This window comes from Mus caroli, unplaced genomic scaffold, assembly GCF_978045245.1.
Source record: "Mus caroli unplaced genomic scaffold, Mus_caroli_1 scaffold_18, whole genome shotgun sequence".
Taxonomy (NCBI): domain Eukaryota; kingdom Metazoa; phylum Chordata; class Mammalia; order Rodentia; family Muridae; genus Mus; species Mus caroli.
Window position 1 is genome coordinate 88,466,783 of NW_028227273.1, and position 22,998 is coordinate 88,489,780.

Consider the following 22,998-nt stretch of genomic DNA (forward strand, 5'->3'; position numbering starts at 1 on the left):
ATGCCAGCACTTACTCACCTTGTCTTAGGTGGCAGACATCTGACAGGTCATTCACTGAGAACACCTCAATCCCCATCCATAACCTGCTTACTTCTTCACAAATAATCAGGGTGCATACTGCCAAAACATTACCCAAGCCATTCAAGTCCCCCAAACTAATGGCTACTGGGTACAAGAACTAGCTGGCTGGAAACTCTTGTGCTGGGCACCCAGAGACTCCCACAGTGTGACTTGAACCCACATTTCTTGTCTGGCAGGTACACAGCCAAAACTTTAGTACTTTAGTCAAAACAAAAGCTCTGCTTAGATTCCTCACACCACTGCCACTGTTTCTGCCTGAGGGATCTTCTGTGCCCACATGTAGTCACATGCTGAGACAGAACATTCTAGGCATGAGCCCACCTTGGTGTAGGAATACTCCTGTCCTTTGGACCTGGAATGCCCATCAAATTCCCATGTGGTCGAGGCTTCGTTTCCATCATGAGACTATGGGGAGATAATTTTTGAAAACTTAAGAATTGGGGGCCTGGTGAGTGGTCATCAGGAATTGGGGTTGTACCCTCAAAGGGCTTTGTGGGAACATGTCTGTGTGTCCTGTTTGTTGTTGTTGTTGTGTGTGTGTGTGTGTGTGTGTGTGTCTTACAACTTCATGAGAGTTAGAGTCATCTGAAAAGAGGGAACCACACTTGAAAATGGGCCTCCATATGCTGGCCTGCAGGGGAGCCCATAGAGCATTTTCTTAATCGGTGTTTGATTTAGGAGGGTCTGTGCCACTGTGGACAGGGCAGCTCCTGGGCAGTGGTCCTGGGAGGTATAAGAAAGTCCTCTGAGTGAGTCAGTAAGCAGGATGCCTGCACAGTCTCTGTTTCAGTGCCTGCCCTGACTTCCTGTGCTGACAGCCTGTGCTGTGGAAGCATACACAGAGACACACCCATTCCTCCTCAAGTTGCTTTTGGTCATGATGTTTGACCGCAGTAAACAGAAACCTCATTGCAGACCCTTTCTCTCCTTTTCTCATAGTCCCAAGGTGAAAAGCTTTGCTCTCTCACACAGGTCCACATGATGTGTTACTTCATTGCAGGCCCCCAAAGCAGCTGGGCTACAGACTGTGCACTAGAATCTCCAAACCTGTGTGGCTAAGGCTAAGTCTCCAAACCTTTGCTCTTTATAAGTTGAATTATCTCAGCCATGTGTTATAAGAAAGGAAAGATGAACCAAGCAAAGAAAGCAATGGCAGGGAAGGCAAGGTCCCCTGCCCCACTGATATTACACACAATGCTACAGACAGTCATTAATCAAGATGCCAGTATCTGCCTTCAAGAATCTGTGCCTGTGTTCAAGTTTCCTCCCACTGCTGGCTCCAACAGAGACTCTCTACAGAAACCTGTCACAGACCACATCCACATCCACAGGCATTCAAACTCCGAAAGCCTTCCTTTCATCTTGCCTTCTTCCCAATTTTCACTCCCAACTTCCCCCAAGAGTAGACAGGCTTGCCCAGTGCAGGAGTACTCGGTGCCCACCCCTATGCCCAGTCTACCCTCCTACTCAGTGATGGCATAGGGCCACCAAGTCCGATCTGTGAAGCTCTTTGGTAACCATGAGAGTTAATGGGCTCCACGCAGGCTAAGAAACCTTGAGGCCGGACTATTTGTCACGCAGTCCCCTGGCCATAAGGACAATCTTCTCCCAGAATTCAGTGTTGCTGTCAACTGTTGATGTCACCTCTGTGCAAATGTCAAACCTAGGAAGTCTCCTGGGAGGATGAGTCCAAGACACACACTCTCTAAAGTTCTTGCTGGCATCCATCGGTGGGGGTGGGGTATGGAGGCCCTGAGGAGGCCCCCTTCCATGCCCACACCCAATGACCAGGCAATTACAAAACACAGCATGCAAGATTCTTCAGCATATAGTGGGTCCAGTTTCATTAAGTCAATAGCTCTTTGGATACTAAAATGATGGTTGGAGATCAGAGCAACTTTTCCTAAATTAAAAATAAAACCTATTATAACTGTAGTAGTTGCCTACATGGGACCAACCACACTGACAAAAGGTTGGTAAACTGTAAAACAAAAACAAAAACAACAAAACAAAACAAAAACCATTTTGAAAGTAGCCAGAGGACACTATTATAGAGAGACCCACCTTAGCTCTTACTGTGGCCTAAATGATTCAATTATGTTTTTCAGTGACCTAGATAAGACCCACAAATGGTGGGAAGTGACCACGAAAGTGTAATAGCTTTTCCAGACAGAGTCCCCAATGAGCCTTCTGGGGGCAGAATGCAGGAGGCGGCAGAGTCTGCCTGGTACCAATAGGTGTCAGCCTTCAAGGGTGCTCCTGGCTGCACCCCCAATGAGAGGGTCCAGCGAAGCTCTAATGCCACAGTCCAATCAATACATAATGAACTATATAAGAGTGTACAAACATGTAGACATAGATTTTTAAGTATGTATGTTTATATAAACACATTTTATCGTTAATTTTTGGCATTGTATGCACATGTAGTATCTGCACGTATGTATGCAAGCTCGTCTGCCTGAAGGTGCACACGTACACGTGTGTGCTCACATGTAGAGGCCAGGTGCTGATGGCGATCTTATTATAAGTAATGTATAACTGTACTTAACATATAATTAGTTATAGAGTCAGTCACCCCCTACCTTACACATTGAGTTAGGGGTCTCTCCCTTACACTCAGCATTTCAGTTTGTGCCCAAACAGTTTGCTCCAGGGATCCCCTGCTTCTGACTCCGAGGGCCGTGAGTACATCTGGTATGGTCCTAATGTCTGTCCAAGACTGCTTAATGAGTCCCTTCTGCAGTCCTATGTATTAACTTTAAAACTTAGCAGCGATTAGTTCCGCATTAAGCCTAGCACTGTGCTTCCTTCCAGCTCTCCTGTGATTGCTGAGGGTTGTATAATCTTAGATCTGTGTGTTTCTAACTTCTGTAGTATAGATCTTAGGGCCATCAAAGCCATGGATTCCGAGGTGCTACCACTGGGGTCTCAGGGGTCAGCAGCCCCTTATGACATGCGCACTCGGCTGAGTCACATACACTTACTAGAAACACTAGAAAGCTTGATCTCTTCTCCATGTCTCCATTCTCTCCATCAAGAAGGCCAGGTTCCCTTAGGAATGATGAAAACCGACTTCCTGTGGAAGTGTACGTCTCGTTCACAGCACCTTCTACATCATGGTTTGTTGACATCTCCGTTTAAGAAGGAGGCTCACAAAGTCAATGAAGGCCACTAGCCCCAACTGTGATGCAGGAACAGACGTGTGTGTGTGTGTGTGTGTGTGTGTGTTGTTCAATGTACCCTCCTCCAAGCTGATCTGAGAATCACAGTCACATAGTCAGAGAATGGGAGACACTGAAGAACAGAGCTGAAGAGGCACTAAAGTCACCTGGTCTACTGCAACCACGGTAATGGGGACAATGCAATACCCAAGAGAAAATGTGACCTGCCTAGCAGTTTCTGAACAGCACATTACAAGTTTACCTCCCAGGGTACTATGCATCTGGCTTTGTCATAGTCAATGCTTAAAAAATACCTCCCTCTCTGTGTGTGTCTGTGTATGAGTGTATGTGTCTGTGTGTGTGTGTATCTGTGTGTATATGTGTTGTCTGTCTGTGTGTATGTCTGTGTCTGTGTGTGTATGTCTGTCTGTGTCTCTGTGTGTGTCTGTGTATGTGTGTATGTGTATGTGTGTGTAAGCATGCACTCACAGGAGCATGCACATGTGTGTACCAGGTATACTCACACCACATTTTGCATGTAAGGACCAGAGAACAACCTCAAGTGTCAATCCATTTTGTTTGAAAAGAAGGTCTCTCCTGCTGATAGGCCAGGCTGGCTGCCCCATGAAGTTCTGAAGATGCCCCTGTCTCCGTCTCTATCTCACAGGAAGTGTGGAGCATAGAGGTTGCAGATAACACACCACTTACTCAGCTTTTCCATGGTCTCTGGCCATCTAACTTGGGCTCCTCTTAGCAAATTCTTTACCCACTGAGCCATCCTCCCTGGCTCTGACCACTACTTTTGTAAGCTCTTCCTTCCTTTCTTTAGTGAACACCTGTGCATGCCCACCTTAGTCAAACGCAGTACATTATCTAAGAGGTTGCTACAATTCTTTAAACTCTCCTCTTCCAATATCAGAGAGGACACACAATAGAATTTTGGATTTAGCTTGCAAATATGTGCTTGCACATGCAGAATTAAGACAATTAGTGAGGAGGGCCGACCTAATTCAATTACAATTTCTTATTGCCCAAATGCGTCTCAGGAAACACAGTGGTGCCAGCACTGCTAAATTTCACGCCCAACACAAGCTTGCCATCTGCAAGAGCACGTGACAGGTTTTCAAAGAAAAGTGACCATGGACCACTTGAAACCTTCATTAGCCCTTGCAAGGCAAGAAGCTGAGCCCCTGATGGGATGATGGGATGGACGGAACTGCCGGCACTCTTACCTCATCAGCAGGAAGCATCCTCTGGATTCCAAAACATAGAACTGGTCCCCTAAACCGCACACGTCAACAGTGTGCAGCGCTGCCCAGAGACATGGACAAGCTGCCTTTCCTAAGTGGTGCTTAACTAGCATGTTAGCCATCGCTGCTCTGTCTGAAACAGGTGGCTGGTGGCAGTGTTTACCCATGAGGAGAGTCGTTTTATCATTAATAAGCAAAAATCACAACAAAACAGCTCAAGTTCAGATCAATAGTGTAAAACAGTCCTGCTTCTAAGCACTCAAATTTTCTCATAAAGGAAATCAAACTTTACATTATAATAGGAAAGTTTAAAGAGAGAGAGAGAGAGAGAGAGAAAGAACAAACCCCATTTCCTATTGTGAACTAGCAAGAAAAAATCAATTGCTTGGAAAAGTCCCAGTGAACCTCTGAGCCCTCCATACCTATAAAATTTCTATGCAATTACTGATGTCCCTGCAAAGACACGGGGCAAATATCTGTGAGGGACGGTAAGTGCTCTGAAGGGTTCTAGCCTGATTCTTTTGGTCCCACCTGGTCTCTGACTCAGATGCCATTTTACTAATAAAAGAAACAACCTAGCTGATTATTCATTCAACTCAGTTGTCAAAGCACCCACTCTGTCATGTACTGAGACACAAGATGAGTAAGCTGGGGTTAATGCCTTTTTTCTTACCGGAAGTGTTTTCCATTTATTAAGAATCATACAACATAGGGAGCCTCACCTTGTGCCTTAGATAAAAATTTCAGCAAGTACAAAGAAACTGCTGGTCACAGCCTTCATCAAGGCAGAGTTATATGCTCCATGGCTTCAGCACATTATTGCTGGCTGGGCATTTCCAAGGGTCTGAGAGGAGAAAGAGTTAATGCTATGGAAGCGTGGCAAAGAGGATGAATATGATCAAAGCACCTTGCATACCTGCCTGGAAATGTCCTCAGAGACCCGCGCTTTTGATTGATTAAAATACAGTAACAAGAAGGAGATCACCAGGCTGCCTGCCTGGTCTATCATCAAAGGGTCACCATAAGTGCCCTCTAGAGCAGTGCTCCTCAACCTGTGGGTGGAGACCCCTTTGGGAGTTGAACAGCCGTTTCACAGAAGTTACATATCAGACATTCTGCACATCAGATGTTTACATTGTGATTCATAACAGTAGCAAAATTACAGTTATGAAATAGCAACCAAAGTAATTTTATGGTTGGGAGTCGACAGAACATGAACCTTGTGTTCTGTATTTGTACTGTTGGGCTGGGTATAGATAGAGAGATAGATAGATGGATGGATGGATAGATAGATAGAAATGTGATTGGTAAATGGATGACTGATAGATGATAGATAGATTGATTGATAGATAGATAGATAGATAGATAGATAGATAGATAGATAGATAGATGGATAGATGGATGGATGGATAGATAGATAGATAGATAGATAGATAGATAGATAGATAGATAGATAGATAGATAGATAGATTGTTAGATATTCCATCTATCAGTTCTGTTTCTCTAGAGAACCCTGAACAACACAGTGACTCTTTCTTATTTCACTTCCTGGGTTATCCTTGGTTCTCACTGGAATTCCTACCCTGCTTTAGTTTTATTCTGTTTTATTCTGAACAGGAACAACACGAACTGGTTTCATGACCTAGTAACGGATTAAACCTCTCAGCTGGGAAAACTCTGACCCAAAACCTTTGAGAGCGGCCTCTGGGGAGAGAGATGACCCTTCGTCAGCTCCAGGGAGGATATGCATCCAAAACGTGTGCCCCTTCCTTTCCACACAGTTATGGTCTGGGTGTACACTATCCACCATGGGCTTTTTTGCGTGAACATTTGGTCCCCAGCTGAAGGTATTATCCAGCAATGCTGTGAAATCTTTAGGAGATGGGGCCCAACTGGAAGAAATGGCCGATGGGAGGAGGGTGATAGTGTGAATTTATAACCCAGCGCTACTGTCTGTCCTCTTTCTGCTTCCTGCTTCACCCAGAAATAAACAAACAACCTCACACCCCTGACCTCAAAGCCGAGAGCCACTCCTGGAGCCACGTGGGACTGCCATGACACACTCATTGTGCCCCTCCCTCAAACCATACCCGGAAACAGACTTTACTGGCCTGCCAGGTATTTGGTTATATCGATGAGCAAAGGAACACCCAGCACTACCCATCCCGGGTCAGCTGACTCAGGCTCAGGACCCCAGGCTTTTTAGGGGTGACCATAACCCATGTCCACTACAACACAAGTTCATCAGCCTTGAAGGAAGGGACAAAAGGTGGGGCTACAGAGACTGTGACTCACTGTTCCTGTCAAAAATGTCACTTGGGTGACATCATAGCAGAGGGTTCAGAGCAGTGAGGGACAAAGAGCCACACAAAGAACCAAGGAGAGGCCACTGAGAACAAGCTTTGTGTAGGGAGAAGTGAGCGGGGCACGTGGGCAGAGCAGCAAATGGTTGAAGATGTGCTATCACTGACTTGATTAATCATCCGACATGGCTGAGTATGGAAAAGCTCTGCTTGAGACCAGAGCAAGGCTGTGTTAGGGAGAAATGCTCAGTCTAAACGTGCCACAGGGTGCTCCTCCACATGGCACAGGCTGCCAGCTTCTGACGGCACCACCGTGAAAAGAGGCTGAGAGGCACGATGCCTTTTTACATAAGGGGGCCTTATTTCTCGTCAAAAAAAAAAAAAAAACCCCACGAGATTTTTCACTTTCAATCACTTGTCATTCTAGATAATGACAGATATTAAAGCCTCCCTTTTCCTGGCTGATTCCAGATCACTGGTTTAGAAAAACACTTGCCTGGCTTTGTAAATCCAGTTTGCTGCCCAGAGATTCGTAGGCAGAACAGCTGGCCAGTCAGATGCAATGCAGGGTCGGATGCACAGACTCACTGGCTCTCTCCTCCCCTCCCCTCCCCTCCCCTCCCCTCCCCTCCCCTCCCCTCCCCTCCCCTCCCCTCCCCTCCCTCCCCTCCCTCCCCTCCCTCCCCTCTCTGCTTGCTCTGGGCTAGGATGACCTACTCTAACCCTAGGACCACTGCTCAGCACCTGGGACAAAACAGAGCATTGCCTTTGCAAAGTTCTCTGTCTAACAGTTGGGGGGGTGTCATGGAGGCTGAATAGGGTGCAAAAGACAGCGTTCAGCAATTCAGAGCAGCCACCAAGGACCCCCAGGGTCCTCCACTTACAATACCTACCTTCTCTTCACTCCCCATCACTTCAGTGTCCATAGAGGGCGGGACATACATCATAAAGAACATAGTGCTATACATGAAGGGAAGGTGGGTCAGCATCCTGATATATTTCAGACTCTGAGTCCCATAGGACCAGGAGCTCTGGCAAAGCTGTTCTCTCTGAAGTGAACTCCAGGTCAGCCCTGGCTCCTCCAGTTTGACAAACACACCTTATGAGGCTCGGGGACCTTTGCGGAGCTCAGGTGCCAGGACCCCATATCTCATCGGGAAGGTTTCTCTCCTGCCAGTGCTGCTGACCTCCCATTCTCCTGGTCCTGCATTTTCCTCTGTTAAATCCTAGCTCTGAATCAATCTGGCTAACCATCCCCCATGGTCCCAGACACAGCTGGAGAAAACCACAAAGTAAGGAGCTAAGTCCCCAGTCCTAGAAGCAGAAGAATCCCGCATCCCTGTTCCTGCAACATCCGTCATAAGACAGTAGGCCTGATCAGGCAAGGGCATTTGGGAAGGGGTGGGTGGGAGCGTACTGAACATTCTAGACCAAAGGAGTGGACAGGTATTCAGGGATACTAGGGTGAGAAGGGGCATGGCAGGCTTTAGATGCCACAAGGAAGTCAATTTGTCTGGAATTGGAGCAAAGTGAAACAATTGGATGCATGAGGTTGGGGAAGACCAGGGCCAGAGGCACTGAGCCTGGGGACATAGACACAGATTCTGCTTCACTCTTCAGAGCTCTGAGAAGAAAGAAAGTTGCCTGATTCGGGCTCGTTTGAAACATTTGCTGGGGGGGGGTGGTTATACTCTTTTATTTGGTGTTTTGCCTGCATTTCTGTGCACCACCTGTATGCAATGCCCAAAGAGGCCAGAAGAGGGTATCAGAGACACCCCACCCCCACCTCTACCCCAGAGCAGGAGTGACAGGTGGTTGTGAGGTACCATGTGGGCTCTGGGAATTGAACCCCAATCCTCTGCAAGAGCAACCACTGCTTTTAAGCACTGGGCTCTCTGCAGCTCCAAGCCTGCCTTTTAAAAAGAGATTTCTCAAAAGCCTGCCTAATTGAAAAAGTAATGATGGCCACTTTCCCCACGGGATGGCAAACAGCTACTTTACTCTGAAACTCTGCCTAATTGAAAAAGTAATGATGGCCACTTTCCCCACGGGATGGCAAACAGCTACTTTACTCTGAAACTCGGCTGTAAGAGTTTTACCATTCAGGAGCAGAACAGAGGGTCCCATCTCATCCTGGGAACTGGCCAACACACTTAAGTCAGAAAAAGAAATGAGGTATGTAAACCTTAGAAGGAAAAGGTCAAAACTGGAGCTATTTGTGTATGAAATGCTAAACTAACTATTAAAAACCCAAGAGTCCACTATGAAACTCAGTGAGATAATGAAGTCAATAAAAATCTCCAAATTAATTTGTAGAAGTCAATACTTTGTGCATCTATAACAGGAACAGCAAAATGATATTTGTTTTAATGTTCTTCTCAAAGCTCCTACCTTTTGCGCTTATTTATCTATGTGTATGTGTCAATGTGCATATGTGCCACTGGGCTTGGCTGCAAGCCCTTATCCTCTGAGCCACGTTTCTGGCCCCCAGAAGGATGTATTTAACAATCAGTGTAACAGGGACTGTGACCTGTGACCTAGCTTCGTTTCTGTTTGTGTGACAAGACACTGGCCAGAAACAGCTTGAGTTTATTAGGCTTCTGGGTTATACTTCATCACTGAGAGAGGTCAGTAGTGAGCTAGAACCTACTAAATCAATCATTGATCAAGAAAATGCCCTACAGACATGCACACAGATCAATCTGATGGAGGCATTTCCCCTCTCAAAGTTGTCTAGGTTTGTGTCAAGTTGACCAACTAACCAGCACAGGCTATACATGTTTCTTATGGGGAAAACTTATAACAGACCGGAGGATACAAATGAACACTTGAAGTGTGTTCTTGTACAAGCAGATACAACACAATTATGTCAATTATTCCTATACCAATCTATAGATGTAACTCCAATTTAAAAAAAAAATCAATGATTTTTTAAAAAAAAGAAATCAGAACCACCTAATTTTAGAGCTAATGGGATGCTTTCTCTGGCTACAGAGTGGCTACAAAATGAACACAGAATTGGAATAGGGTGGGGGTAACCTAGCAGGCCCAGACATAACTCCAAGGAGAAAATCTGGGTCAGAGTTCAGGGTTCAGATCTGGGTAGCAGTGGCAATTTAGAGACGGTAGGAAGTTGAGTGATATTTCCATGGAGATTAGACACATCAGGTAAGGGAGAGATTGAATATAGGCTTGAAAGTACAGTCATTGAACAAAGGTTCTATAAGCCTTCCCCAACATTCTTAAAACTAAACCCTGCTGGTGGCAATGTCTTTGGGGCCTGTGGAGATGGAACAGGTAGTTGGAAAAGGCTTCTTAAGTGTTTGCTCATAGCCTCGTAGAGCATGGCTTCAGTATCCTGACCCTGCTAATTAGTGTCCTTGAGAGTCTGTGTGATCAGAACCGCCTTCCCCACATATCCTTGGGAGCACTGGTCCTTCCCGACCTGATGTTTGGCGCTCTCTCTCTCTCTCTCTCTCTCTCTCTCTCTCTCTCTCCCTCCCTCCCTCCCTCCCTCCTTCCCTCCCCCTCCCTCCTTCCCTCCCTCTCTCCCTCTCTCTCTCTCTCTCTCTTTCTTTCTTTAAGCCCAACCTCATTGAATCAATGCCCAAATGCCCATTGTCACTGGCAAGACATAAGCATCCGGTCTTGCCTTTATTCTTCAAGCAATTAGTAAGTGGCATACAAACTTCTTACTGCCATTAGTCCACCGTTCCACCAGAAGCCACATCCTATCGGCATTACTTGTTCAACATTCCTCCCAACACACCTCCCACCAAAACAAAGTTAGTTTAAATTTATCACCTGCAGTCACTCCTCAGACATCTTAAGAAGTCACTTTGGGAGCCGGGCGTGGTGGCACACGCCTTTAATCCCAGCACTCGGGAGGCAGAGGCAGGTGAATTTCTGCGAGGTCAGCCTGGTCTACTGGGTGAGTTCCAGGACAGCCAGGGCTATACAGAGAAACCCTGTCTCAAAAAAACAAAAACAAAAAAACAAAAAGAAGTCACTTCGGTGCATCTGGTGTTTGATCAGAAAAAGAAGTAAGTTTGTTTTGGGTGCAAGCAAGCTGTTATGCAAAGCATGTGTCTGCTGAAATGTGGGTGAAAGATGCAGAGGCTCTGAATTAGGTTGGTTGAAACGTCACTCACTTCAAACACCCACCAGGCGAGGTGTTCTTGGCATATTACCATGCAAAGCTGTAAGGAGGGGCTTTGGCTCTGACAAGCCCCTGGGTGGTTTTGTTCTGTGCATATCAGTCCGAGACTCCTGGAGGGCTCTGTGAGTCCTCTGCTTCTCTAATGAACTCCAGAGGAGTCCGTCCTGCAAATCCACAGCGCTCACTTGGGGGAGCCAGAAACTCAAATTGGCTCAGCAAATTAAAAACCTCCTTCTGGAATCTGATTCATTACTACTGAGCTACAAACAAACAAACAAACACTTTCTCAAGGAAAGGTACAATTCTATGAAGCCTTTTTTTTAAAAAACAGTTATTTTTGCTGTGTGGTTCAGGTTGGCCTGATATTCATCACATAGGCAGCCTAGAACTCGTGGCGATCCTCTTGCCTCATCCTCTGAAATGCTAAGATAACAGGTATTCTCACACATACTTGGCATCCCCAGTTCTCTCGGGCATCACCTCCTCTCAGGAGCCTCTCCCTGCCCCATCCCATGTGCACTTCACTGAGCAGTCCTACAGTTTTCCACTGTCTGCATCACCATATTCTGTAGCCACACAGTCCTCCACAGGAGAACTTGTGTGGCTCCCTGTGGTGTCTGTAGAATTCGGCACAGTGGCATTTTGTAGGATCACAAGCCTGTCAGGATATGTGTCCCTTTGGCTCCGAGTTCCCATGTACTCATCTGTCAAACTGTCTACGTTTGGCCCCAGAGGTGGGCTATGAATGGTACCCTGCAGCAGGCCATTGGCAAACGTCAGCTGTCTCTGGCATACAGTGGCGGAAGGAACAGTAGATGCCTTTAATCATGATGGAGCTGAGAGAGATGGCTCAATGTTAAGAGCACTGAATGTCCTTCCAGGGGACCCGGGTTTGATTCCCAGCACCCACATGGTTCCAGGCAATCTGATCCCTTCTTCTGGCTTCTGTGGGCACCAGTCACCCATGTGATACACGGATATGCAGGCAGATAAAATATCCATGGAAACCTAAACAGATGAATAAAACTGAAGGGACTGGTGATAATAAAGGTATTGTGTGTAGTGACTAAATTGGCCTGGATAGTTTGGGTATCTAATACAGCTGGGCTCAACTGTCCCACTCAAGGAAAAGGTGCCACCACGCGTGAGGATCCCTGAAGTAAATGTTCCTGGCTGTGTGAGATAAATACAGAAGGTGAATAGATGACAGACACAGAGACTGAAGACTCTCAAGTTTGCGCAGCCTTTTCTCTTACATATGCACCTGCAGACATAGCTCCAGGACCACCATCCTCAGCAGCATCACTCCTGTGAGCTTTGGAGGCTGTGCAGAGTGGAAGAAAAAGCTGCCACAAAGATGTTCCGTCATCAGCCACATGTATGTAGCTCATGATCTTCTCTCTCTCTCTCTCTCTCTCTCTCTCTCTCTCTCTCTCTCTCTCTCTCTCTCTCTCCCTCTCTCTCTCATCTTCCACTTAACTTAGAGTTTGCTGATTGGCTAGACTATCTGACCAGCAAGCCCCAGTGACCCTTTTGTCTCCACTTCCTGAACTCTCCTGAACTCCGAGGTTACAGTGTGGGCCACCTCACCTGACTTTTTGCATGGGGGTGGGAGAGCCAAACTCTCTCCCTCGGGCTTGCATGCTAAGTATCTCCCCAACTCCACTCTTTCATTGGTTTGAAGGCCAGAATCCTGGTGGGTGAAATTCATCTCACTAGCATCAGTGGGGGAATTATGTCAAGCCTTAAAAAGGACCTTCTCCTTTCCCATCACATCATCCCCTGCCTCCCACAGAGATGCAACTATTAATATACCGGATCTTTGGTAACAAGGAGCCGTCTTTGAAACGCCACATTGATCTTCCACTTTTTTTCCATGGATGAGAAGAGGCAGGCAAAATTCTCCCTGGTATTTTAAATGGGACTGCCTGCCTTGAAGGCGCAATTCAGGCTCAGCGTTAAGGCAGCAACCTGACTCCCTGAGATGCTGGGTGATTCACAAGAGAGGGACATTGTATTAACACACAGTTCAGCACAAAGCTTCCCTGAGTGAATGGGCCTCACTGTGTCAAATAACATTTGGAAGGTAGCTAAGTTAATCAAGAGGTGCGTCCAGGTATACATTGAAAGGGAGGAGATATAGTGAAGGGGAGGCATCCTTGGAAGCAACAGTGCTCAGAATGCTAAAGAGGAGGTGGAGAACTGGAACGGTTGAAATGTACTTTAAAATGTACTCAAAATGTACTTTAAAAAATAAAAAGCCAAACTACAGTCCTGTTTCGGCAAGTCGGCAGTTTCAGATCTGTGCTGCTAGCTTTGTGTCTCACTGACTGCCAGCTCCAAAGGGGTCAGGGCTGCATCAGTGCCTGGTAGGGAAGGGCTGTGGGCACAAATATACTATTTCGTATTGGAGGCGGATTAGAATTTATTTCTGCCTTTGAGTTATTTTTACCTTACTTTTAGTTCATCCTTCTAAAGCCCTTGGCAGGGCCAGAGTGAAGGTGGAGGTTCCATCTCATCTCTGACAAGCTTTTGTCTAAAACACTTTTCTCACCTGAAGAATGCTGAGCCTGGTCTACGGCAGCCCTGAAATTACCCACTTACCAGCCTTTATGGGATGTGCGCTGTGGAGGGACCTGTTTGTCCTTAAAACATTCTCCTTGTCCTGCCTCCAACAACCAATCTCCTCTCTCGTGCAAATCCCCTTGATAAACGAATAATAAAATTGACAAATTGTTAAGACAATTACTCATCACTTTGAAGGAAGTAACCAGAAATCCACACTGGCTTATTGGTGAAGTGTTGACTGAAGAGCCGGGAGGGGGAAGGAGTTACCCCGTCATCCAGGGAGGCTTAATAGCACCCCGATTTCTCTGGCAGTATCCTCCATTACCGTCTACATGAAATTTGCTTCATTAAGCCCTCAGAATCCTCAGAAGGTTCATGAAGTTGGAGTTGTGATTATAGCGCCAGGCAAAGGTATGGGAGGAGTGTGGAGGTCTTACCTCGTACTTAATATCCAGAAAGCATGTGGCTCAGTCAGGCAGGGAGGAAGAATAGAATCAAGAACTTACTCGGTAGTGAATTGATTCAGTAAAGGGAAAAAAAAAAACAAGTTATGAACATGTGCTAGAGGGTTCGGAATTGTGTCTACCCAAACAGCCATTGATCGTGGAGAGAAGTTGGGGAGGGTTTCCTGAGGCTGTCAGCCACCTAGATCTCATGGATGCTAAGTGCTCTCTGACATCATAGAGCCTAAAGTGGCTCATCGGCACCCTGATGGATGATGCAGAATAGACAGCCTAGGATGTCTCAACCTGGATAAGGACCTTCAGCTATCGGCACAGGCTGCCGACTCCAGGCATTCTGCTTCTATCACTCACTGTCCTCCTGGAAGCACCAACCTCCAGCCACCTCCTCAAGTTCCCTTCTTCTCAGCGACAGGAGCAAATGCAAGCCTTCCTTCTGGCGTTTCCCTCGTAGGCAGGAAGGGAAGAAAAGCTCTGAGTTTTTCATAATTAGGGATGCCAGCCTACTTTTCTAGCTGGCTCAGATCACTGATACTGGAGGAAAGCTTCAAGAGCATTAGAATTTTTAAAGATTAAATATATATATTTCTTGAGAGATGCAAAGGGGATTGGCCACAGACACACAGCCAGATGATGTCACAGTCGGATGAGAACCCAGTGCTCTTTCAGCAAACTTACTATGTCTCAGACAGACTGGAACTACATGGTGGCTAAAGCTGCTTTGGATTTGATTCTCGGAGAAACAAAAAGAAATCTAAGCCCCATGCACAAAGCGTGACAGCCAACTAACCATGTGATTCCAAGACCCTTCTCTGGCTTTGTAAAGAAGAGCAAGAAGTGGAACCCCGAGTTATATGATGTTAACGTGCTAGGTCTTCAGAGTGTTGGGACTCAATGGACAGAGCAAGGGCGCTAGAAGAAGTGACATTTTGTCATGGAGTCTAGTCAGCCCAGGTAGAGAGTGCACACGTGTGCACACACACATGGGCATGTGTACACACATACAAATGCACACATGCATACATATGTGTACACATGCACACGTGTGCACGCACACACACACACACACACACACACACACAGATTATTCATCCCAATGTCACCGTGACCCAGCGGAAGATCCCTGCAAATGGAATGAGACATAAACAGTCCTCTACATGCAGAGCCTGAGAGAAGCCTCAGATTTAACACCAACCCTGCCCCGTATACATGCATACTCAGGCACACACAAATGCATACAGGTGTGTGTGTTGGTGTGTGTGTGTGGTCTGTCACTCCTTCACCTGATTGGTTGGGGCAGGCTCTCTCAATCAATCCCAGAGCACGCTGATATGGTTAACCTCACTAGCCACCTTGCCCCATGTCCACTGAAACTTTATTTGGTTTTTAAGGATCCCAACACCAGTCCGCAGTCGCATGCACAACAATTCTCCAGTCCTCACATGCATATGCAGCAATTGCTTTAAACACTGAGCAATTTTCTAAACCCCAGCTTCATTTACAGAATTATTTTTTATTTTTACGTATGCATGTGCCCTAGAAAGCCAAAGGAAGGCCTTGGATCCCTTGGAAGTAGAGTTACAGTCAACTGTAAACTGCCCCTGCAAGAACAGCAAGCACTCTTAACTACTGAGCCATCTCTCTAGCCCCACCCCAGCTCCCATATTCATTTAAAACCTGACTGTGACCCTCAGATTCCGGCTCCACTCCCCTGAAACTAAGCTAGCGGGAAGAAGGGCCTTGGGTGACAAACCATGTGTGCTCTCTGTTCTGGAATTTTCCACCTGAAAAGGGCTTGTTGCTGTCCCCCTATATCACTAAGCCAACTGCTCCAGGAAAAGCTATCTTCTTAAAGAAGTCCCCTAAATGCACAGGACGATTGATCCGCATGCTGGTACCAACATGGAATGCTATCCCCATCCAGGGTGAAACTCAAAGTTGCCTAAGCTCAGTGTGTAAAGAGCTTTCTGCAAAACCTGAGACCTGAGTTCAGTCCCCTGAACCCTTGTCTTAAAAGGTGAAGTGTGCCACGGTGTGCTATGATCCCAGAGCTAGGGAGGCAGAGATAAGAGGATTCCTGGGGCTGGCTGGACAGCTAGCCTAGCCGACTTGGCAGGCTTCAGGTCAGTCAGATATCGTCTCTCAAAGAGGAAGGTGACTCGCTCCAAAGGAACAACACCTGAATGCACACGCACACACACATGAACACACACACACACACATGAACACACGCACACACACATGAACACCACACGCACACACACATGAACACACGCACACACACATGAACACACGCACACACACATGAACACACACACACACATGAACACACGCACACACACATGAACACACGCACACACACATGAACACACACACACACATGCATACGAATGCACACACACGCTCACAAAGAGGTTAATCGCCCAGGATAGGAAGGAGAGCAACAGATGAAATAAAGGGTTACACCAAAGCCCACCTGGGAAGGCCAAGGAATTTACTAGGGTTGCTTAGGGAAACGTGGGCGACTCAAAGGAAGCCGCACCACCAGGAAGTCCCTGGACAACTGTGGCAGTGATGCCACTGAACAGTCCCACCCACAACATGGGCAATTCATCGGAGGCCGCACCACTAAGCGCTCCTGTTCCCAATTTCCTCCTACATAACCTCCAGGACAAAAAGTGACCCATGGGCTAACGGGCTCAGTCTCATAGGGGTCACACACAGGTGGCCACACTGGTCATATCCATCCCAAGGGAGTCAGTGATACACCATCCACCACCAGACAACAAAACAAAAAACAAACAAACACCGCCCCAAACCCCCTCCCAGCTCAGGCCCTCTTCTAGACACTAACTGAACTCCCCCTCCCTCTCTCTACCTTCCCCTTCTCCTTCTCCCCTTCATGGCCAAACTTGCTTGTTGCTTCCTGTCTCCCACCATCCCCCGGACCGCTCCAATCTGTTGTTCCCATCCACTGTGCCACCAAATGGCTCTTGTTAAGGTCAACAATGACTAGTCTGCCACCAAATATGGCTGTGTGTTCAGCACTGGCCACCCACCCCTCCCTCCTCAAAGACTCTTGCCTTCCTAGAGCTGCATCAGTCCAATCCTCCCCCTCCTATTCCTCCTCCTCACACCCATCTTCCTCCTCCTGCTGCACTTCCTCCTACTCATCTTCCTCCTCCTGTGCTTCCCCACCCTCCTGTGCTCCCTCCTTTCCTTCTTCTTCCTCTTCACACCCATCTTCCTCTTCCTCCTCTTCTTCCCCCTCCTGTTACTCTCAGTGTCTTCTTCATCTTCTCCGTTCTCCTCTGATGACCCTCTGAGAATCCCATCCTCACTTTCTTCATGTGTAGTCACTGTCTGTAATATGCAGATGCTCACCTCAAACTCAGAAAGCTCCCCCACTGTGTCTCTCTTCCCTGCCCATCCCTCTCATCCATCTCCGACACCCATCCATCCCATGCTGCAAATCCTCTCCTCCAATCCCAACCTTCGTGTTCAGTCTACGTACAGTCCCTTCTAGCTCTGTTGTATAGCTACCCTTTGTCACATCTCCGCATCCTCACAGTGTTCCTACAGTGTCCCCATCCATGCCTGCCCCTCTGGTCAGCTCCCTACACTTTAAGGATTGCCATTTCAAGAGTGCTTCCTCGTAGTTCTTGCACCCTCCCCAACCGCTTGCCTAACAGAACAACATGGTCCTTATCTTCTTCCTGTTCCTCAAATGGGCATAAGAAATCTTCTCAGAAAGCTCTCCCTGGCTCTGCCTCTTCCCACTTGGCTCCTATGCAATCTTTAAACCACAGATGTCCAGAACGGGGTGCCCTTCCCAGAGTGGGCAGTGCTAACAGCTGGGTTAGCTACACTACATCTCACAGGGTGCTACTCTGCTTTCACAGAGCCCATCTCTTTACATCTTTCACTGGGTTTGGGAGTCAGTACCTTTGCCCAACCTGCAGTGAGGCAGCTTGGGGCTGTAATTCTAAGCCCTCCTATTCTAAAAAAGTCTAATGGATGCAACTCTGTCTCTCAGGCCAGGAAGTACCTTTGTGGCTGTTTGAGAGGCCACATCTCCCAGGGGTAACCCCAGCCAATGAAATAGCCTTCCTCTCACAGAAGTTATGCATCACCAGGGCAACACCAAGATGGTCTAGAGCTGTAGTTCTCAACCTTTTTAATGCTGTGACCCTTTAATACAGTCCTTCGTGTCGTGGTGACCCACCCCTACCCCCACCCCCACTTGCAAAATACACACATAAAAGTGTTTTCGTTGCTACTTCATAGCTGTAATTTTGCTACTGTTATGAATTTTAATGTAAATATTTTTGAAGCTATTGCTAAAGGGGTCTCAACCCACATGTTGAGACCCAATACCAGACTAATGAAGGCTCTCCAGTTCCCATAGTCCTCTGGTTTACCAGGACACCTCTCCTAAAAACAAAATTCTGGGTCTGTTTAATCCCTTAGCACTGTCTTCCTTTGACAAGGACCCAAACTAATGCTCCCAACTCTGCTCGGCATGAACGCAAGGACCTCGCCTGGCTTTCTTACCAGTCCGTTTCTAATGCCAAGTTCAGAGACCACTCATGTGCATTTGTGGGACTAATGAGTAAAAGCACAGATCATTCTGGAAGGCTCCTAGAATATCTAGCATCTTTCACTGCTCTTTCCGTCCTTTCCGTAATGTTAAGCATATCTGCATAAAACTCCCCTAGCCGTCACTAAGTACGCAAATTCCCAATCACCTGGACCTGGCATAGAATCACTATGAACCTGGGTACCTTTGTCTCACGGTGACCTGGGTGATGCATAACTTCTATGAAAAGTAAGTCAGTACAGAGAGAAGCATTCAGATAACTTTTGTGCTACCAACCCACGGAGCCAGAGTGTCTTTGCTTTTCTGGGGAAGAAAGAATACAGTCGCAATTAATAGGCAGGAAATTCGTCACTCACAAACCCACTGCTGACGAAACACCAAGCCCAGGCACAGCTTTGCTAGAGAAGGGAGAAGATAATTTGTGGGTCGACAAGGGTTTCAAGGCTCCATGGAGACACACTTTAGATGGAAAAAGACATTTAAGAAAATGCACTGTAGAAAGCTCTTCTGCACCCACACATCCTTCCCACGGAGTTTTTGAATGTGAGAAATGGCTTGGATGTCTTCTGACTTAAATACCTAGAGGGGATGGGGGCATCAATCAGAAAGAGCAGCCTGGGCTAGTTCAGGTCAATTCAAGACTGTGCAACAGTCCTTTCCTACAGTAAAGCATGACATCGCATCGCTTCAGTACTGAGAAACAGAACCAGGAAGTGGGGCCTGCCCAGAGGCCACCAAGCAGGGAGGACCAGCTGCTCATGAGGTGTCTCTCACTGGAGCACACCTGCGCTTCACAGTACTGCCTCCCAGCCGTCTGTGGTTGGAAAGATGAAGTCTTGTCCTAAAAGGTTATTGGCTGGACTTCACCTTCCAGAAAAGCTGCACAAACCTCCAGTCTCTGCAGTCTATAAAGACTATCCACTCCATCCCAGTGCTTGTCCAGGCCCATGGAACTCCCCTAGAAATAGCAATTGCACTTCTGTCCTCGAGCTGCCAGGGTTCTCCTCAGCTCATTTCTATTGCCCGAAGCACTGACAGATGACCTGCTTTTGCCATCTCCCAGACATCCACCTGAAGCTGTTACAGACCATACCTCTGGGGCTTTTTTAGAAACATGAATTCTTTAGGCTTTGTTCTCTTCTACATTCTCCTTTCCTACCTTTGGGGCTCATGCATGCCCCCCGCCCATCCACTCCTAGAACCCCAAAATATCGCGGCTAGCTCTTACATTACATACTGTAAACATACCTGGACTCTTTCCTGGCCCGGGAGAGCTAGATACCCTTAGTATTAGTCGGCCTTTCTTTCTGCCATTTCCTAATGCCTGACAGGAACAACTCGAGAAGAAAGGGTTTATTTTGGCTCATGGTTTCAATGTCCTCCACCTTAGTGGGAAGAAAATGGCAGCATTTATAATGCCAAGACTGCATGGCTGGTGCTCTTCCATCACTTGTCAACTAGGAAATGGAGAGCTGGAAGTAGGAGGTGGGGGGGGGGGGGGATAGGAAGCAGGAGATCAGGAAACAGAGAAGTAGAAACCAGGAAGTAGGAAACCAGGAAGTAGAGAGAAAACAGGAAGTAGGAAACCAGGAAGGAGAGAGGGGGGAAGCAGGAAAACCAGAAGGGGGTGAAGGGGGTGCAGGAAACAGGAGACCAGGAAGCAGAGAGCTGGGGTGGAATTCTGTATAGAGAAGGCAGCTATACACTCAAATGGCAGCACCAAGCTAGAACCCTCCAAAGTATGTCTTCCAGAGGTAGGCCTCGTTCATATCCAAAAGGCCTACACAAGCATCCAAACTAACTCCATCAACTGGGGACCAAATGTCAGTCACGTGTCTCTGTGAGGTGAGTTTCGGCATTTCACCTTCCATCCTTTTCTGTTTGTTTGTTTTTATTGGATTTTTTCTTTATTTACATTTCAAATGTTATCCCCTTTCCTGGTTTCCCCTCCGAAAAACATCCTCTCCTATCCCCTCCCCCCGCCTTGCTCACCAACCCACCCACTCCCACTTCCTGGCCCTGGCATTCCCTCACACTGGGTCATAGAGCCTTCATAGGACAAAGGGCCTCTCCCCACACTGATGACCGACTAGGCCATCCTCTGCTGCATATGCAGCTGGGGCCATGTGTGCTCTTTGGTTGGTGGTTTAGTCCCTGGGAGCTCTGGGCGTACTGGCTAGTTCATGCTGTTCCTCCTATGCGGCTGCAAACCCCTTCAGCTCCTTAGGTCCTTTCTCTAGCTCCTTCATTGGAGACCCTATGTTCAGTCCAATGGATGGATGTGAGCATCCACTTCTGCATTTGTCATCGCCTTCTGTCCTTAACAACCAGCACCATCACTTCTACTTGCATCTTGAAGGTAATGACTACTCCAAGCTACACGCTGGTTACCCAGCTGTCGATTAAAGGATCCTCAGAACCAAGTCTGATGTGTCCCTTTCATACTAACCAGTAGCCATCAGCTACCCTCAGAGCAAAGTCTGATATGTCCCTCCCACCCCTTTCATACTAACCAATAGCTACCAATGGCTGTGTGGTCTGAACTGGTGGCTTATCAGAAGCACCTGGAACATTCTTTCTAACTTTGCATACTGAAATAATTATAGACTCACAGGAAATTTAAAAACAAAACAAAACAAAACAACCCACCCTTCTCATTTCCCTCTTTCTCCTTTTCTTTTCTTGACCTTAACTTTCTTCTCCAGCTTTGCTTTCTAAGAAAGTGCCTGTCACCTAACCTCACTTACTAGTGAAATCTCACTTAAACCAACACTGGTGCAGCTCAAGGAAGGAGACTGCAGACGTCTCCAGGTGCGCCATTCCCAGAATGCACTCACTTATGTTTCCCCCGCCCCTCTCTCTCCTGTAAATGTATGATTCTCTCATCACAGATTATTCCAGACTTAAGACCATCCCACCAACACAATTCACACTCACCCTCCCCTTGGCCCTGGAAGCCATGTAGCTGTTCTGTATCTCTATCTGTAAAGCTATTCTGAGAACATTATATAAATGACATCTTACAGTATGTAACCTTTAGAGGCAGGCTTTTCTAACCCAAAAAGCTTTCTGACTTTTGGATAAAGAACATTTCCTGGATTCCATCACTGTCCCACCACCCTGAGCTTTATTCCCCGTCACGGATGTAATTTCCTTTATCCAAGCGGGACAGAGTCTCTTGCGAAAGGCAAGTAATGTTAGACGTGTCACCTGCTTTCATCTGTCACGTCCCACGGTGCTTCCGAGAGATCCGGGCTCCTCAGACCTGATTTCTGTACAAAGCGATTCTGTGCCACTTCCAGTTCCTTGGAAAGTGCCTGCTACTTGGTTTTGTGTTCTCTATACACACATACACACACACACACACACACACACACACTACACAAATACTTCTAACTAAAGGTCTGCGTGTTAATGTATATAAATTACAACATTTTTCAGTAAGAGTTATCTTCTCAAATGAAACACCCAACAGCAAACCTGGCCCATTTCTGTAGCTGTATCCCCGCTGCGTCCACACAGCAGAAGTGACCTGGCATGTATTTTTTCACCTGTGGTGGAAAGTCATTACAAAACAAAAGCAATTTATATCCCAACTGCAGCTTGGTAGACCTGGGACAGAGAGAGGGGATCCAGGGGAAGCAAACGCCTTTGGGTACAGCCAGGCCAGGTCATAAACACTGACAAGCAACCTGTCAGCCTCTCTCCACTACGGACGGGTGTTTGAAGGCCATTGCCTAAGAAGCAGGAAAGATGGGAAACCAGCCCCTCATATGACCTCAGAGCAGGGGTCATACCAGAACACTTCCATGGGATGCCGTGAGGAAAAGGAATGAGGAGGCAAGGTTATTCTTTGGTCCCCTGGACAGTCAGTCCTGTGACGGCAGCTGTCAGACGTGGCATGTGGGTTTTGTCCAACATTCTACTCAGGTGCTTGATTTGTGGCAGGGCTCATTGGGTGTCTATGGAGTACTGAATTCAGGAGAACAGTGATTCCATATCTGCCACACAGCAAGCTGGCAATACCTACATTGTTTCTATAATCAGGAGAGATATTAAAAGAACAGTCCACTGATGTCAGTCAGCTGCCCTGCCTCAGCCTCTGGAAGTCAGGACCCACCAGAACACCTAACATCCTATCACATAAGGGCCAATGGGGACCACCGCCATCCTGCCCAGCCTGGTCTTAGATGTCCAACTACATCTCTGCATGTGCTTTCAGCCTGCCTACAGCCTCTGGCCCTGGGATTGCCAGTCTCATTATCCCTCTGTCTGATCTTCAGAGATAACAGTTTTCGTGCGGCAAAGAGAAGGCCAGAACAAAGACTCAGCTAGCCTTGCAGCTCGCTGGGGGACTGGAGTCTAACCCCCCCCCAAAAAAAAAACCCAGATGCAACTGTGATGCTCTAACAGAG

At 47.2% G+C, this 22,998-nt stretch overlaps 1 protein-coding gene across 2 annotated transcripts in view; it reads right to left on the bottom strand.

The window, feature by feature from the left end:
* Zdhhc14 (zDHHC palmitoyltransferase 14) overlaps positions 1 to 22,998 on the bottom strand; it is a 262,492-nt gene that overhangs the window by 213,468 nt on the left and 26,026 nt on the right. The window lies entirely within an intron of this gene.